Source organism: Tiliqua scincoides, chromosome 11 (assembly GCF_035046505.1).
Source record: "Tiliqua scincoides isolate rTilSci1 chromosome 11, rTilSci1.hap2, whole genome shotgun sequence".
NCBI lineage: Eukaryota > Metazoa > Chordata > Lepidosauria > Squamata > Scincidae > Tiliqua > Tiliqua scincoides.
Genome location: NC_089831.1, coordinates 16,944,490 through 16,962,350, shown reverse-complemented (window position 1 = coordinate 16,962,350; position 17,861 = coordinate 16,944,490). Strand labels below are relative to the sequence as shown.

The following is a 17,861-nucleotide window of genomic DNA, read 5'->3' as shown; positions in this document are numbered from 1 at the left end:
ACCCACATAAGTGCATTTGGTGGGCCGCTGTGAGATACAGGAAGCTGGACTAGATGGGCCTATGGCCTGATCCAGTGGGGCTGTTCTTATGTTCTTATGTTCACATGTGCTGTTGATGACTGATGGTGTCTCAGCCACAGCAGAAGGTGCATAGCAGTCAATGCAAAGGAAAGGATTGTAGATACTTCTGCTGCCTGGTGGTGGTAGAGGCTAGGAAAGACATGGTGGACACAATCCTAACCAACTTTCCAGCACTGACCTAGCCGCAATGCAGCCCCAAGGTAAGGTAACAAACATGCCCTTATCTTGAGGAGGCCCCTTTGACAGCCTCCCCACGGCAGGATGCAGTGCACGCCACATCGGCACAGCTAGGTCAGTGCTGGAAAGTTGGTTAGGACTGCTCCTGGTGTCAAACAGGGAGGTGACATAGGTAGCAGCAGGTCACAGCAGTCTCTGGCTGCAAAACCAGAGGGGGGATAATTTTTCCCCAGCAGCCAAAGTTCATCAGTTTTGTTGTCTGTGTTGCCCTGGTCTGGCTCAGCTGGTAGAGCTGCCACCTTGTATGCCTGAAGATCTGAGGCTGCCAGTTCGAAACAACCGGAAGTACCCGAGAACTGAGGACACGCTGATATACTGATGAGCTGACCCTCGGCAGCAGAGAGGAGTTGCCGTCAAGTGGAGCGTGGGAGGCAAAGGGCCAGAGAGAGGCCAGACAGGGAAGAAATCCAGCTGGAACAAGGAGTTCTAGGAAAGACTAGAGCTATTCAATTGTAAAAATCCCTACAGGGGTTTAGAAGGGTCTGTCTATGTAAACCGCCTTGGATTAAAGTCCGAGGAGAAATCTGATGACCAAAGAAAGGCGGTATATAAATACCTGTATAAATAAATAAATAAATAAATAAATATATTTATATATAAATATATAAATAAATACCTGTATAAATAAATAAATATATATATCAGCAATGTATCCACAAATTCAACTCCAGTTGCCTTTGAGTATCTAGTATCTTCATATATAGATAGATATACAGATAGATCTTCATATATAGATATATATAGGCAGCTGGAGTTGAATTTGAATTTGTGGATACATTGCTGATGTGATGTATGTATATATGTATGTGTGTGTGTGTGTGTATTTATTTATATTTATATATTTATAAAATGGTGGCAGGTCAGGTCACATTTGATGCACATCAAAATGGTGCATCTTGACAACTGTAGCACCTTGTCAGTGTGCCATGAGCTGCAAAAGGTTGCAAATCGCTGATCTAGTTGGAGGATGCATGTAACACATATCTACGTACAAGACAGAAGCACAAAAAAGCCTTGATTTAGCCCTGTCCGTGGGCTTTCCAGTTATATTTGATTTGATACTGTGGGAAAGAGGGCACTGAACTCTCTAGACCTGCAGCCCACCCCAGGAAGGCTCTTCTTATGCAAGGGCAAGAATTTTTCTGAGCCAACAGAGCTCACACAGCTGATCAATGAGCTGGCTGACTTGGTTCCTGGGATCAATGTGGAAGAACTTTAGTGACATCTCTAGTCCCCGGTCAATAATGACATTTGGATCATACTGTGTGTGGGTGTGATTTGTGGTGCAATCTGAGCTGTCCCTCAGACTTTGATATGTATTGGTGATGCAATCACTTCCCCCCCCCCCATAATTTTCCTTTTTATTTTTTTAGCAATGCATTTCAATCTTTGCGTTGCATCCACCCATTCTACGACAAAATTACATAATTGCAGTCATCAGGGCAAACAACTTCATGCATGTGAAAAAGGCTGTGTGGATGCAGAGGGGCTTCAATGTCCTCTATTTCTGGCTGTTCAGCACAGCACACTGATTTTGGAAACTCCTCCATAACCCCACATCAAGGCTCTCAAGTCTGCTGCATCCCACCTTTTGACCCATCACTATTCAGCTCTCTTTTTCTAGAAATTCCATCTGTGCAAACAGGTTATTGGAGAGGAACTGATAATAATGAGTTTACGATTGATTGCAATTGATCCCTCTTAAGGCTTGGGGGGAAAAAGGGAAGCAAGACAAGCAATCACTGTGCATTTAAAATGTTTTATGGATTAAGTGCCGCAACTGTTTTCTCCTGGTTTTTGGTTAGCTACAACAGAGAGCTTCCTTCACCAGTTTTTTTTTTTTTTTTTAAACTCCTTGGTCTACACAGACTCCCTTGGTTTGTCCAAATATGATACTGCTTTTCTTTAGCTTTTCTGTAGTCACAAATTTTGTGCAACCCAAAGAAGTTCACTAGAAGTTTGGTAGCAGTTTTGATCCTCAAATTCCATCCAATCCTGGAAGGATTTTAACTGCCCTTTCTGAAATGTATGTATCTTGTCCTTTGTACAATAAAATCTCTGAGTAGAGACTGCAACATTTGGGTATCACAGAAGCACTAAGAGAGTACTGCAATATCACAGGAGTATTTGTCAAGTAATCTGTTTCTGTGGCATAGAGGTTAAATATCACACATCTGAAGAAAAAAAAAAAATGTGTGTTCCAATATGGGTTCCTTTTGGACCTGACCCTACACACCATCCCACAGGGGGAGTTCAACATTGATGGGAAAGACATTCTATACTTATACACAAAAAGGCAGAATTAAAGCTGATGCTGACAAGGGGTGCTTATTATTAAGGTTATACATAAGTGGCAAAAACAGGGTGGAGATGTCCAGTGGACATCAGTGGAAAGTCAATATCTGGTCATGAACCCAGCATCTGATCCTTTGTAGGGTTGGTTTATATCAATCCTCATCATAAGCCACTCCCTGAATATCCCCCTGCAGCCCAATGTATACCCTGCTGGCAGAGACTCTGATGGGGGTCAGGGTCTGCAGCGTGCCAAAAAGGGGAGCCTCACACAAGCAACTAAGGTGCGTTTTTGCCCCTCTTCTGCTCATCCTGTCTCCTTCCCCTCTTGCCTGTCTTTCCCCTTCCAGCGTCTTCCACCTTTCTTCCTTTGAATTTTAATATCTCCTAATGTGCAGAAGTGGGATTGGAGTATGTCTGCCTGTCCACTGTGGGGCTCTGGAGCCACAAGTCAGTCAAGAGTCCCTATCGGCCCTTCTGGTTTCCCTGCCTACCTACCTGACACCTCTCCTGTTAGATTCCCCTCCTGGGCCAACCTGGTCCTTCAAGTTCTCAGAAACCACCCTAGGGGAGGGGGCTGCACAAAACCCCTCCTCCAGAGCTGCTGTTGCTCCTACCACTGGCTGCCCATCAGGGACTTCCTGGTGGCCTGGCTGCTCTCCACGGTTCTCATTGTTCACACCCAGGTATTTATACCCCCCTGGAGTTATTGGCTAGCTCCACTTCTTCCTGTCTCACTCCCTCCTTCACATGTTCCAGTTTCTCCACCTGCGGAGAGATAGTTGTGCTGGCTCCCTCTCCCATCTGTTCAGCTCATCACCTGGCAAAATATTGGTTGCAAACTTTGAGAGTACGCGCCTTTCTCTGGTTTGCAGCTCCTTCTTGCTTCTTGTCACAACTACCTATTTATTTATTTTTTTTTTCCCAAGACGAGGGAAACAGAATGAGTTCTCTGGTATGACTACATAAAGACTCCATATTGCCAAATTCATAACTGGCTGCCTGCAGTTTTCCCCTCGGGAAGGCTATTACCTGCAGCTTAGCATGTGATTGATGGCTTTGCGGCTTCGGTTCCATCTTATATCAAGGTCCCAGAATATGCATCATTTTAATGCATGTGGGCAGATGGATATTAAATAAAACACCCCCAAAGATATTTATTGCAGCGTTGAGATTGGAGCGCATCCCACCGCATACCAATTTTATGAAGATTTAATAATCGCTTATTTCCTTGATCTCCAATATTTGCCTAATTCATTCTAAACAGGATGTATGTTCAGTGTATCCTCACTTAACAGGAGGTTGTTTTGATTCCATCTTTTTATTGTTCTTAAACTTGTGTTTTTTTCCCCCCCTCTTTATCCATGAGCTATTAGCTGTTTTGTAGGTTGCCAGTGAATCGACAGAAGGATAAGAGATCAGTGCGATAATTCCTGAACAATGAGTTGAGGTGCACTGGGGCACCATAATAAAGTGGCAAGCACACTGCAAGGAATTGAATCGGTCAAACCTCCCATGATCCGGAAGCAGCAATCAACTGATGAGGCTGCCCGCTGTGTCTCTGTATGATGCGCTATTTGGTGCTTGCCTCCTTTCCATCAGCTTCCATTCAGTGTGGCTAATTCTGCCTGTCTCTGTCAGATGTGACCTAAATCCAGGGCCTGAGGCTTCATGCAGCATGGTGAAGTGATCCACCACCATCCTGCTTGCTCAGTCCTGTTGTAGTAGTTAGCGCCACAGAACTGTGGGTGCTGCTCCTGCCAGCATGACTCTAGCCCAGACTTTAAGGGCAGAGATCCTTCCTCCTCTTCTGCTTCCTCTCCCTATTTCATGGCTGCTGCTGGCCATGCTGCTAGCCCAGAAAGAAAGATCAGAGTCAGTGCAGGTAGTGAGGGAATGGGGAAAGAGTATGGAGGGACAGGGGGCAGCATTTAGCACTCCACTTCAGCCACCAAAATATTGTGGGCCACGACTGACCAGCTAATGGGCAACCCAATCCTAGCCAGTGCTGGCACACTGGTTGCCAACCTTCAGTCTCGAAAGACTATGGTATAAGCCTGCAGCACCCGGTATTCCCAGGCGGTCTCCCATCCAAGTACTAACCAGGCCTGACCCTGCTTAGCTTCCGAGATCAGACGAGATCGGGAGATAGTGTTCAGTATAGGAAGATGGTTGGCAACCTTCAGTCTTGAAAGACTATGGTATAAGCCTACAGCACCGGTATTCCCAGGCGGTCTCCCATCCAAGTACTAACCAGGCCTGACCCTGCTTAGCTTCCGAGATCAGACGAGATCAGGAGATAGTGTTCAGTATAGGAAGATGGTTGGCAACCTTCAGTCTTGAAAGACTATGGTATAAGCCTGCAGCACCCGGTATTCCCAGGCGGTCTCCCATCCAAGTACTAACCAGGCCTGACCCTGCTTAGCTTCCGAGATCAGACGAGATCGGGAGATAGTGTTCAGTATAGGAAGATGGTTGGCAACCTTCAGTCTTGAAAGACTATGGTATAAGCCTACAGCACCGGTATTCCCAGGCGGTCTCCCATCCAAGTACTAACCAGGCCTGACCCTGCTTAGCTTCCGAGATCAGACGAGATCAGGAGATAGTGTTCAGTATAGGAAGATGGTTGGCAACCTTCAGTCTTGAAAGACTATGGTATAAGCCTGCAGCACCCGGTATTCCCAGGCGGTCTCCCATCCAAGTACTAACCAGGCCTGACCCTGCTTAGCTTCCGAGATCAGACGAGATCGGGAGATAGTGTTCAGTATAGGAAGATGGTTGGCAACCTTCAGTCTTGAAAGACTATGGTATAAGCCTACAGCACCGGTATTCCCAGGCGGTCTCCCATCCAAGTACTAACCAGGCCTGACCCTGCTTAGCTTCCAAGATCAGACAAGATCGGGAGATAGTGTTCAGTATAAGGAGATGGTTGGCAACCTTCAGTCTCGAAAGACTATGGTATAAGCCTACGGCACCCGTTATTCCCAGGCGGTCTCCCATCCAAGTACTAACCAGGCCTGACCCTGCTTAGCTTCTGAGATCAGACAAGATCGGGAGATAGTGTTCAGTATAGGGAGATGGTTGGCAACCTTCAGACTCGAAAGACTATGGTATAAGCCTACAGCACCCGGTATTCCCAGGCGGTCTCCCATCCAAGTACTAACCAGGCCTGACCCTGCTTAGCTTCCGAGATCAGACGAGATCGGGAGATAGTGTTCAGTATAGGGAGATGGTTGGCAACCTTCAGACTCGAAAGACTATGGTATAAGCCTACAGCACCCGGTATTCCCAGGCGGTCTCCCATCCAAGTACTAACCAGGCCTGACCCTGCTTAGCTTCCGAGATCAGACAAGATCGGAAGATAGTGTTCAGTATAGGGAGATGGTTGGCAACCTTCAGTCTCGAAAGACTATGGTATAAGCCTACAGCACTCGGTATTCCCAGGCGGTCTCCCATCCAAGTACTAACCAGGCCTGACCCTGCTTAGCTTCTGAGATCAGACAAGATCGGGCATCTGCAGGGTAACCCACACTGTATCCAGTGCTGGGATTGAACAGGCTGGAGGTCTCCTTTGGGTATAGGAACATTTGTTCAGATTCAGACACCTGGAACATTTGCTCCCCTATCCCATTTCGAGCCCCAGTCTGCTCCATGGGACTACTTGGATCTGTGCCAGCGAAATTGCTTGGCACATGTCTGAGAAGCCCTGTATAGGGCACCCAGGCCTGGGAAGGAGGTTAGCATATGCCGAAAGCCTACTCCGCCAACCTTGCCCCATCCTACGCCCGATCTGCCCCATTCGGCCCTCCCCCATCTTGATACACCTTCTCCCTGCCTTCCCTCTGCCCCTGCACCACACAGTGCAGAACGTATCCACACTGGCAGCCGTTTGCCAGAATTTGGCGTCGGTGGGATGGTGCAGGCCTTCCTGCCACCCCTCCTTTCTTTACAGCATTGCTACACCAGCTGCTACACCAGCATAGCCAGTGAGTAGTCTTGGGACATTAATCACTCCCCGCGTATAAAAACTGCCCACCGCATCTCTCTGTGTGTTATGCGTCTGGCATTGCTTCTTTCCAAGCAGAAGTCATCCCTACAATAGTGAATCACAAGTAAGAAAAGGACAATTTCCTCTGAGGGCAGGATAATTAGTCCTCTTTCAGAGTCTGCAACGAAACATTTCTGGGTATAATCATGAAATGTGCAGAGCCTCCAATTTTCATTCTGTTAATGGCTAGATATGAAGTGAATTGATTCCTCTTTAATGTTAGATTTCTTTTTCTTTTTTTCCTCCCCTTCCCCATTTTATGGTAAAGAATGAGTCAGTTCTTATTCACAAATGGGTTCTTGTAAATTCAGCCTGTTTGAGCCACAATGACCTAAGAAATGATAGATTTGGGGTTGGCCAGACGGCCGAAGGTGACCTGAGCTGACGGAACTAACCTGCTCCTGAAGTAAACTCCAAATCCCTTTTGTCCACATTTCAACCTTGACCTGGTGGGGAAAGGGTCCTGCCTTCTTCAAAGGACCTACATGTTTCATTAACACATTGCTACAGGGATGATTCTCGCTGTGCAGAAGACAATTGCACCCAGGCCTTTTTCTATTACCTGCGTATTAATACCACAGCCATTTGCAGAACATTAGCAGTGCTCTTTATTCTACAGAATTCATCTTTGCAAAATGGCAAATGGTCCTCTGTGCTGGTGCAAAATTGTCTAATGATCATTTCGTTATGAAGGCCTACCTTGGTGATCCTAGAACATGTCTCATAAGCTCAACAGGGAGGCAGGGTACAGCCGATTAAAGTCTCCTGCCCCACACCTTCCAGGCGGTACCCCCTTCTCTTTGGGGATATTTAAACTCACATCCAAGATAGATGAAACTCTCGTTTTGTTTCATTCCAGGCTCCAAAGCTCTGCATTCAGATTCCTTTCCAGCCATTTCCCCCCCTCAGAACTGAAGCTATTGTAGGCTATGAGTAATGCAAGATATTCCTTACAGCTGCTGAAACATACTTTGCACTGTCACCATGGATTATCACTCTGTTAAACTTTAATCAAGATCATATCTGTTTTTTGTGTTGTTTTTTTCATTCTGCTTCCTTTTGAAGTGTATGCTGATTTTGTTGTTCATTTTTCAGGGCTCCTTTCTTCAGTTTCGGGGTGTTCAGGACCACCTCTGTTTATCATGGAACCTATTCATGCATCAAGTGTTCCAAGAACCTTGGAGAGCAGTACAAATGACTTCAGGGTGGTGGAATGAGCCTTACCTGACCCCCCCCCCCCACCACCACCACCACCAACTACATCTCTTGGTCCCTGGATTCCTTCAGGTTGGTAGAATGAGGCCTTCCCTGATCCCTCACCACCACCAACTATATCTTTTGGTCTTTGGATGGCTTCAGGGTGGTGGAATGAGACCTTCCCTGACTCACCCTCCCTCCACCAACTACATCTCTTGGTCCCTGGAGAGGAAACAAGGAAGAAGATAGCAATGAAGGCGGAGGAGGAAGGAAAAAGGGGCTATCCCATATAACAGGGGTGCCCAAACCCCAGCCCTGGGGCCACATGCAGCCCTCGAGGTTTCCCAATGTGGCCCTCAGGGAGCCCCCAGTCTCCAATGAGCCTCTGGCCCTCCGGAGATTTGTTGGAGCCCGCACTGGCCCAACGCAACTGCTCTCAGCGTGAGGGTGACTGTTCGACCTCTTGTGTGAGCTGTGGGATGAGGGCTTCCTACACTGCTTGCTGTTTCACATCTGTGAAAGGAAACGCTTTTCACAGCAGCAAAGGAAATGCCAGCCTTGCTTTGTGCAAGGCTTTTTATAGGCCTTGAGCTATTGCAAGACCTTCATTCATTCATATAAGTTCATCTTTAATATATTCATTTATGTAAACTTATGAAAATTTATTCAAATTTCAAATGTAAAGTAATTCTTTTTTCCCCCCGGCCCCCGACACAGTGTCAGAGAGATGATGTGGCCCTCCTGCCAAAAACTTTGGACACCCCTGCCATATAATAATGGGTGCTGGGGGAATTAGGGATCATGTAGGTGGCCCGTGGAGTGCTCATGGGTACTCAATCAGAGTGCAATCCTATCTGAGCTGACGCAGCAGTGGCTGTGCCGGCTGAAGGTGTCACAAACCTGCTATAAAGCACATTTGCAACACTGCACAAGTAAGCAGTGATGGAAGGAAGATCTGCACCACCAGCTGATGCTGTCAGGGGCCCAGCTGCTGGCAGAGGTAGGTGAACTACTCAGCGGTGCAGGGCCTGGGTCAGGGTGGTAGGAAGACGTTTCGGAGGTAGAGAGGGGGATTCAGGGGGAGTGAGGGTGGAACAGGGGTGGTTGGCAACCTTCAGTCTCAAAAGACTATGGTATAAGCCTACAGCACCCGGTATTCCCAGGCGGTCTCCCATCCAAGTACTAACCAGGCCTGACCCTGCTTAGCTTTTGAGATCAGACGAGATCAGGCATGTGCAGGGAAACAGTTGCTGGACTTGGCCTAAGAGGGGGGCAGGATTGACAGAGGCCTCCTTCGTTGTGTACTAACCCCCCTCCTGGGCCTCCCGGAATTACACAGAACTGCTTGGACTTCCACCAGCTATATATCTGGCATAGATCCAAGTGACTCCACAGGGCAGGCTGGGGTGTTACTTGGGGTAAGGGGAAAATATCCCCTTACCCTACGGAGACCTCCAACCACCTCCTAACCTGTACTGGATACAGCGCAGACCATGCAACCTGGCAGTTTCAGCGTAGGTTCAGATTGAGCTGGCCAAACTCTGATGGCACCTACAGCATGTTGATGACAATACAACTCAAGGGTTACCTCCAAGGAATGAAACTGATCGACAAATGGACCCAGTCAAACATAAAGACAATAATTCAGTAATTCTGCACAACTTCTTACTGCCAGCTCAAACACAAGACACTAGGCATGTATTGTCACTTAGCAGTTGCCATACAATTATTCCAGTTGTATGGTTTAGAGTCAGGCAGGTAGAAAAACCAAGAGATGTATAGGAAAGGCAGCATAGCTCACTGGTAGAGTGTATAGACTCTTGCATGTAGAAGTTTCTAGGTTTGGTTTCAAGGTAGGGCTAACACAGTGATGACAACCTTTTGGGCATGATGTCTCAAAAATTCAGAAAATGCCTAACCTGACTCTGCTGGCATGTCACCTCCCCCCCTCCCCCCCAAAAAAGAGAAACAGTTCTTTATATATTCATTTATTTGAAAAAATTACAGTCCAATCATATATGGTGCTATGCACTGTATAAAGAAACATCAAATAATTACAAAAATGAAATATGAGTAAAACAAACTCGGTGTTGATGACCTCTGATGTGTCACCCAAAATGTCTTGGGGGATCAAAAGACTGAAAAGAACATGATGCTTATGATAGAGTTCAAAGAGGTTAGCATCACATTCTTTTCAGTCCTCTAACTTGCTTCCTGTGAGTAATCTGCATAATGGTGGGCATAATTTGGGGATTTTTGAACTATTTATAGGGTTCCCCCATATCCACAGTTTCTGTATCTACCAGGGTGGGGGGTGGGGAACGCATCCCCCGCGGATACAGGGGGACACTGGTACATGATTTGAATGAAAGCTTGACAGTAGCCATCTCAGCATTTCCCTTTGGAGGAAATGGGCAGGAGGTCTGGTCTAGAGGGCTGAGCCTCCATTTGCCTGAAGATAACATCCACAAGGTCGCCAGTTCGAGGCCACCGGCACCGTGCGACCTTGAAGCAGCTGACAAGCTGAGCCGAGTTATTCCATCTGCTCTGAGCGTGGGAGGATGGAGGCTAGAATGTGAAACCAGATCAGAAAGAAACATCTGAATGTTGTGGTTTCTTGAAAGATAGAACCTTTCAAATTGTAAAAATCCCTACGGGGATTTAAATTGCCTGCCCGTGTAAACCGCCTTGAATAAAGTCCGAGGAGAAATCTGAGGACCTAGAATGGCGGTATAGAAATACCTGTATTATTATTATTATAAATCTGGGTCCCAGTATGCAAATGTTAACCTTTTTAGTCCAGTTTAATATTTCCTTCTATCTGGGACAAGCTGGAGACATCTGCTCTGTTCATTTTGTGACAAACAGTATATTTGTTCAGTTTCCAAAAAAAGATTAGGGGGAAAAACTTCTCTGCATCTTTTCTATTCATCCACAAAAGTATGATGTATCCATTATATGACTAATTTACCAGTGCTTCCTACAGGACCCAGTAATGACTAACCTCATGAGGAATTTAATCTCTGTGTCTGACACCTGCATTGCATATACCCAATTTACAGGCATTTTGGTAAACACGCCATGGACATGCAGATGCTTACAAAGACATAAAAAGCTACCAAACTGATATTAGTTCACTTGATTTGATCCTTTAACAAAACAATCGCAAAGTCCAGCAATGATTGGTGTGAAGTTTCTCTGTTACTGTCCCCCAGCAAAATCTTAAATGGCATTTAAATGATATAGACAAAATGATTGTAAGCAGGTAGGGAAGGAGAAGGAGGAGCGTGCTTTTGAATGGATACTGCAGATTAGTAAAATTTATTAGGACCACAGCATGTTAACAGGCTGTAAATCCGGAACAGGCAGCTTAAAGATGACTAGTAGCTTGTTTTGTGTGGCCCTTTAATCTTGTGTTCGAAGTCAGGTGAAATTATATTAAGCACGGCCCATGAGAATGTTGCACGCTGACTTGGCTTGCTCTGCTCTACACCCTTTCCGCAATGACTCACAAACTACCTTTTGTGCAACTTTTATACGAACAGGAAAAAAAAATGCATGGCAGCCCTAGAACAGATGAATGATGAGTGGCAATTCCATTCATTTTTCCCCTCTTGTTCACTCTGTCCTGCTCTGTCTTGTTCTACTCGTGCTGAATTTTAATTAGACAAGTGTCTAAAATTAATTCCGGTTTTCCAAAACATTCAGCTTCTTTAGTTTGTTTATATCTGTTTTCCTTGTTACTGATGTATTCAGTGTGCATTGATAAAACAAATGTAAGAATCATTGCAGCCATTGCTAAGGTTTTAATGCAACAGTTCACCTTAACCTGGTAGTATAGACCCACTATATGATCCCGTGGTATCAATTTTTCTCTCTTTTCCAGCACCATCTTATGCATATCTACTCAGAAGTAAGTCCCATTGTGTTGAATTGGGCTTACTCCCAGGAAATTATGCATAGGATAGAATCCTTAGTTTTTTAAATTTTTTAATACAGATGGAGGTGTTCTGTTCCTAGCTATCCATATGTAAAGTAAAACCAAGCTATATTGACATCATTTGAAGTCATTCTGGTACCTAACAGGACGGGTGATGATGATGATGATTTTGACAGTCTGATGATGATGATGATGGGTGATGGGTGATGATGGGTGGTGATGATGATGATGATTTTGACAGTCTGGAGAAGGGCGCATGGGGACATATTGAGCAATCCATTGGGGGGGGTGGTGGTCTGTAATCATGAAAAGATTAAGAACCCCTGCACTAGAGGTTAGGAAGGAAGCATCACTCAGTGCAATCCTATGCATGACTGCTCAGAAGCAAGCTCCAGTGAGTTCAAAGGGACTTGCTCGCATGTAAGTGTGTATAGGATTGCAACTTCATTTACTTATACAAATGTGTAGATTTCCACCTTTCAATCTTAGTTCCCAATCATAGTTCAACCATAGTTCAATCATATTCGGCAAGAAGACCAACAAGGCGGCAGACTGGTTTGAAGCCCACTCTGAGGAGTTGACACCAGTCATTGAGGAAAAGAGGAGAGCTCAAGCAGCATACAAGGCCTGTCCCAGTGAGCGCAACCTGCAGGTCCTCCAAACTGCTCGCAGCAAAGTCCAACAGACTGCCAGGAGATGTGCTAACGACTACTGGCTCCAGCTCTGTTCCGAGATACAGATAGCAGCTGACACGGGCAACATCAAGGTGATGTATGATGGTATCAAGCAGGCCCTAGGTCCAACACAGAGGAAAATTGCCCCTCTGAAGTCTGCCACAGGCGAGGTCATCCAGGATCGGGCGCAGCAGATGGAACGCTGGGTGCAGCACTACTCTGAGCTATATTCCAGAGAAAATGTAGTCACCGAAGAAGCACTGAACAACATTGAGTGCCTGCCTGTGCTGGAAGAGCTTGACAGTGAACCAACCCTAGAAGAACTTCACGTGGCCCTGGACTCCCTTGCCTTTTCCCTTGCTGGAAAAGACAGCATCCCTGCTGAAGTCCTAAAATGCTGCAAAGAGATCATAGTCACTGAGCTGCATGAAATCCTCTGTCTCTGCTGGAGAGAAGGTGGAGTACCTCAAGACATGAGGGATGCAAACATCATCACGCTGTACAAGAACAAAGGTGACAGGGGTGACTGCAACAACTACCGCGGCATCTCTCTCCTTAGCGTTGTAGGAAAGCTGTTTGCCCGAGTTGTACTAAAGAGGCTCCAGGTACTTGCAGAGAGCGTCTATCCAGAATCGCAGTGTGGATTCCGAGCCAACAGGTCCACCACTGATATGGTATTCTCCCTTAGACAACTGCAGGAGAAATGCAGGGAACAACGACAGCCACTCTTTATAGCCTTCATAGATCTCACAAAGGCTTTCGACCTGGTCAGCAGAGACGGCCTCTTCAAGATTCTCCCCAAGATTGGATGTCCACCCAGGTTCCTCAGCATCATCAGATCTTTCCACAAGGACATGAAGGGCACTGTTGTCTTCGATGGCTCCACATCAGACCCTTTTGACATCCGAAGCGGAGTGAAGCAGGGCTGTGTTCTTGCACCAACCTTGTTTGGAATTTTCTTCGCTGTCCTGCTGAAGCAGGCCTTTGGAACTGCAACAGAAGGCATCTATCTCCGGACCAGATCAGACGGAAAGCTCTTCAACCTCTCCAGACTGAGAGCAAAATCCAAAGTCCAGCTGAAATGTCTGCGCGACTTCCTCTTTGCCGACGATGCAGCTGTCACTACCCACTCTGCCAAAGATCTCCAGCAGCACATGGATCGTTTTAGCAAGGCCTGCCAAGATTTTGGACTGACAATCAGCCTGAAGAAAACACAGGTCATGGTTCAGGATGTGGACTCACCTCCCTGCATTACAATCTCTGAGCATGAACTGGAGGTTGTCCATGACTTTGTGTACCTTGGCTCAACGATCTCCGACACACATTCTCTCGATACCGAGCTAAACAAGCGCATCGGTAAAGCAGCTACCACGTTTTCCAGAGAGTTTTCCAGAGAGTCTGGTCCAACAAGAAGCTGACGGAACATACCAAGATCCAGGTCTACAGAGCTTGCGTCCTGAGTACACTTCTGTACTGCAGCGAGTCATGGACTCTTCGCTCACAACAGGAGAGGAAACTGAGCGCTTTCCACATGCGCTGCCTCCGACGCATCCTCGGCATCACCTGGCAGGACAAAGTTCCAAACAACACAGTCCTGGAACATGCTGGAATCCCTAGCATGTATTCACTGCTGAAACAGAGACGCCTGTGTTGGCTTGGTCATGTCGTGAGAATGGATGATGGCCGGATCCCAAAGGATCTCCTCTATGGAGAACTCGTGCAAGGAAAGCGCCCTACAGGTAGACCACAGCTGCGATACAAGGACATCTGCAAGAGGGATCTGAAGGCCTTAGGGATGGACCTCAACAAGTGGGAAACCCTGGCCTCTGAGCGGCCCGCTTGGAGGCAGGCTGTGCAGCATGGCCTTTCCCAGTTTGAAGAGACACTTTGCCAACAGTCTGAGGCTAAGAGGCAAAGAAGGAAGGCCCATAGCCAGGGAGACAGACCAGGGACAGACTGCACTTGCTCCCGGTGTGGAAGGGATTGTCACTCCCGGATTGGCCTTTTCAGCCACACTAGACGCTGTGCCAGAACCACCTTTCAGAGCGCGATACCATAGTCTTTCGAGACTGAAGGTTGCCAATACTGATACTGAATCTTAGTTCCCAAGGCGATTGCCAACAAAATAAGAAGTTCCATACAAGAAACATATATAAATATAGTGAATTAACTAATTAATACAATAATTCAGCTAAGGTTTCTTTAATCAGTCTCAGTTTTAATTACCCTACAACTACCCCATCTCAAGATCTGCAAGAGGGATCTGAAGGCCTTAGGAGTGGACCTCAACAAGTGGGAAACCCTGGCCTCTGAGCAGCCCGCTTGGAGGCAGGCTGTGCAGCATGGCCTTTCCCAGTTTGAAGAGACACTTGGCCAACAGTCTGAGGCTAAGAGGCAAAGAAGGAAGGCCCATAGCCAGGGAGACAGACCAGGGACAGACTGCACTTGCTCCCAGTGTGGAAGGGATTGTCACTCCCGAATCGGCCTTTTCAGCTACACTAGACGCTGTTCCAGAAACACCATTCAGAGCGCGATACCAGAGTCTTTCGAGACTGAAGGTTGCCAACCTGACAAGATTTCAGCTAAGGTTTCCTGAATCAGTCTCAGTTTTAATTACCCTACAACTACCCCGTCTCAAGAATAATCATTCACATAAATAAGTTCCATTGACTTCAGTGGGTCTCACTCCCTATGAAATGTGTTTAGCTTATGGCTTTGGTCATTTATTAATTTGCCCTAGGGGATTGAACTCCACAATCCTCCCCATGTTATCATTTATTCATACTTTTTACTGCTGCAGTCCAGTATTTAAAATCCCAATCCTCCTGGGGACCAGACTAGCATTACAACAAGAAATACCCATAGGCAAAAAGCCAGAGAAAGCATTAAGTAATCAGGTTTCCCATTTTTATTCTAGATTCCTATTCTGAGTGCCGGGGGGGGGGGGGGGTTCACAAGACACCTGATCCCCTCATTTTGGTTTTGTTTTTGTTTTTTTTACAAGGTAAACTCCCTGCAGTGTGTTGTTAAGTCATTTAGTTATTTGATTTTTAGTTATTTGATTTTTCTCTGTAAACCGCTTTGTGAACTTTTAGTTGAAAAGCGGTATATAAATACTGTTAATGTTAATGTTAAGTCTTTCTCCTGGGAACACAATGGCCTGAGCTTGACCATGTTCATAGAGCTTTAATGACAGTCATCTATGAGCATGTGAACCTATTTCATCAAACAGGAATGCATATGAGTAGATGCAAAGCAAAATGCAAGTTCAGGCTTTGGCTTGATCCCTCTAAAGGCCAGTTCACACATATAACCAACTCACTCAAAGATGATGTTATCTACAGATGGACACTGCATGTGTGAGTCTGCCTGCTGTTTGATCTGGCTGGCTTGGTAGCACACCAAACACAGCTTGCTGCCTTGTAGCCACTAGAAATCTGCATTGGTTTCAGAGCAAATTAAAAATTAAACAGAATCGAGCCTATTTGGTTCTATTTTCATTTGTTATGATATGAATATGAATGACTCCAACTGAAGCATGAATGGATTCATTCTTGTAACCCCAGAGGAATCACCCCAGGGCTTTTGTCACCAAGTGTGAGAGCTCACTGCATCATCCCTATGATGAACCTCCAGTTGGGGGGGGGGTCACCATCCTTTGAGGTACTACTACTTTTTCTTTAACTATGCCCTGGGCTAACACAACATCCAGGTGATTGTTCAAAACCAAAATAATGGCACGGAGACAGCTACTGAGAGAACCCTTGTCTCCAGTGGCAGCAAGTATAGTAGTTAAAGGGGGAAAAACATGAAATGAATGGGGAAAAGAGAAATAGTTGGTATTGCTAATGAGACAAATGTGAGCACCATAAATGAATAACAAAATGAATAGGATTTTTTAAAAACTAATGACAATGAATGATTTTTTTTTTCCCCTGCACACCCTTAGTAGTCACTTAACCTGTTGCTAAACTTAACCTTGCTAAATTTTTCTAGATTGCATTACAACCAGTTTCCTAGCGAAAGGGGCATGCTACTTTCAGGCTATTCTTGAGTGACTTTCCTCTTCAACTTGTGGTGGAAATTGCTAAAACCATCAATCAATCTTTGATTTTAATTTTTTTTTGGGGGGGGGGGGTCCATTCCACACAAAAATTTCTTGTGTATTTTTATTGCTAACCTGGAATGACTGGTGTTCATTGGACCACAGTTGAACAACTGCCCTGTGACATGGACTTAGCATAAAAATGCCAGATAGAAAAATAAAGTGAAAATGAAAATAAATTTGCAAAGCAAATGCTCATATGTGACTATTCTGAATTTGAGCTTCCAGTTTAATAAATTCATATCCATATTATATTCATAATCTGGGATTTCAATTTTGCTACTCTTCATTTGTGAATTCAAATATATAAGCAGATATCAATCACTTGAAAATAGGACAAAACACTTGTATTAATCGAATTCACTGAAGCTAAATTGCCTGACTGATTAGGAAATATTTCATGAGATTCCCACTGGTCTTTGCAAAGATGTATTTTCCCTATGGAGAACAAACATGGCCGTTGATCAAGTTAGCCAAGGCTTTCCAATGTCTCCTTTCCAATGAGGTTGGGGTCCCAACCAAATCCCCCAGTACCTGAAGGAAACTGCCTTCCCCCCAACCATGTAAGATCTCCCCAGAGCAAATTGCTGCAGCAAATTAGATATTAACATCTGTATTGCCGTGTTATCCACGCTGCCAATCACAGCTCCATAATTGCATGGCATGTCTTCCCTGAAGGTTCCCAGCTTGTGTATTTAATAAAACAACCAAACCAGGTCTCCGATTTCCTTGTTTATATGAAAAATTCATAGCAGCAGTTCCAGTAAGTGTTGACTCAACTCACATCTGCTGTCTACTGTAAGAGAAAATCCTTTCCAAGCGGTAAAGGAAGCACCATGGATTTCTGTCAATAACACTCTAAGATGAAATACGAGCTTTTTTTTTTTTTTTTTAAACAAATGCATTGGAAGATCTCAAAGCAATTTGCTTTTGCAGATATTTGGGTGAAATCTATTGATGGTGAATGTACTTTTCCAAGATATGAACGACTGCCATGGTTTCCCTCCTTACCAGTGCATTGCTTGCCTCACTCAACTTCATGGGAAACTTCCAGATGTAGAGGACTATCCATTCACACCTCTCTTCTGAAACAATTTTAGCAATTCCATTTCAAAATGAATGTAGGGTTATGTCAACAGCGCACTTAGTGAATTATGTCTTAAACATAAATAAAGAGTTGAAAAGAATGGAGTATCGTGAAGAGGCAATTTGATAGACTGAAGATAGCTAGGAAGAGCTTACAGGCTTGCTTGAATTGAAGTGGACTTGTATTATCAAGAGAAGATG

At 45.4% G+C, this 17,861-nt stretch overlaps 7 pseudogenes; all 7 read right to left on the bottom strand.

Annotated features, from left to right (window-relative positions):
- Positions 1–4,664: 4,664 nt before the first annotated feature.
- On the bottom strand, positions 4,665–4,787 carry LOC136662660 (5S ribosomal RNA; annotated as a pseudogene).
- A 29-nt stretch (positions 4,788–4,816) lies between these two features.
- On the bottom strand, positions 4,817–4,938 carry LOC136662768 (5S ribosomal RNA; annotated as a pseudogene).
- Positions 4,939–4,967: 29 nt separating this feature from the next.
- LOC136662659 (5S ribosomal RNA) lies at positions 4,968–5,090 on the bottom strand (annotated as a pseudogene).
- Positions 5,091–5,119: 29 nt separating this feature from the next.
- LOC136662767 (5S ribosomal RNA) lies at positions 5,120–5,241 on the bottom strand (annotated as a pseudogene).
- A 29-nt stretch (positions 5,242–5,270) lies between these two features.
- LOC136662658 (5S ribosomal RNA) lies at positions 5,271–5,393 on the bottom strand (annotated as a pseudogene).
- A 332-nt stretch (positions 5,394–5,725) lies between these two features.
- LOC136662610 (5S ribosomal RNA) lies at positions 5,726–5,848 on the bottom strand (annotated as a pseudogene).
- Positions 5,849–8,993: 3,145 nt separating this feature from the next.
- LOC136662579 (5S ribosomal RNA) lies at positions 8,994–9,110 on the bottom strand (annotated as a pseudogene).
- Positions 9,111–17,861: the final 8,751 nt, after the last annotated feature.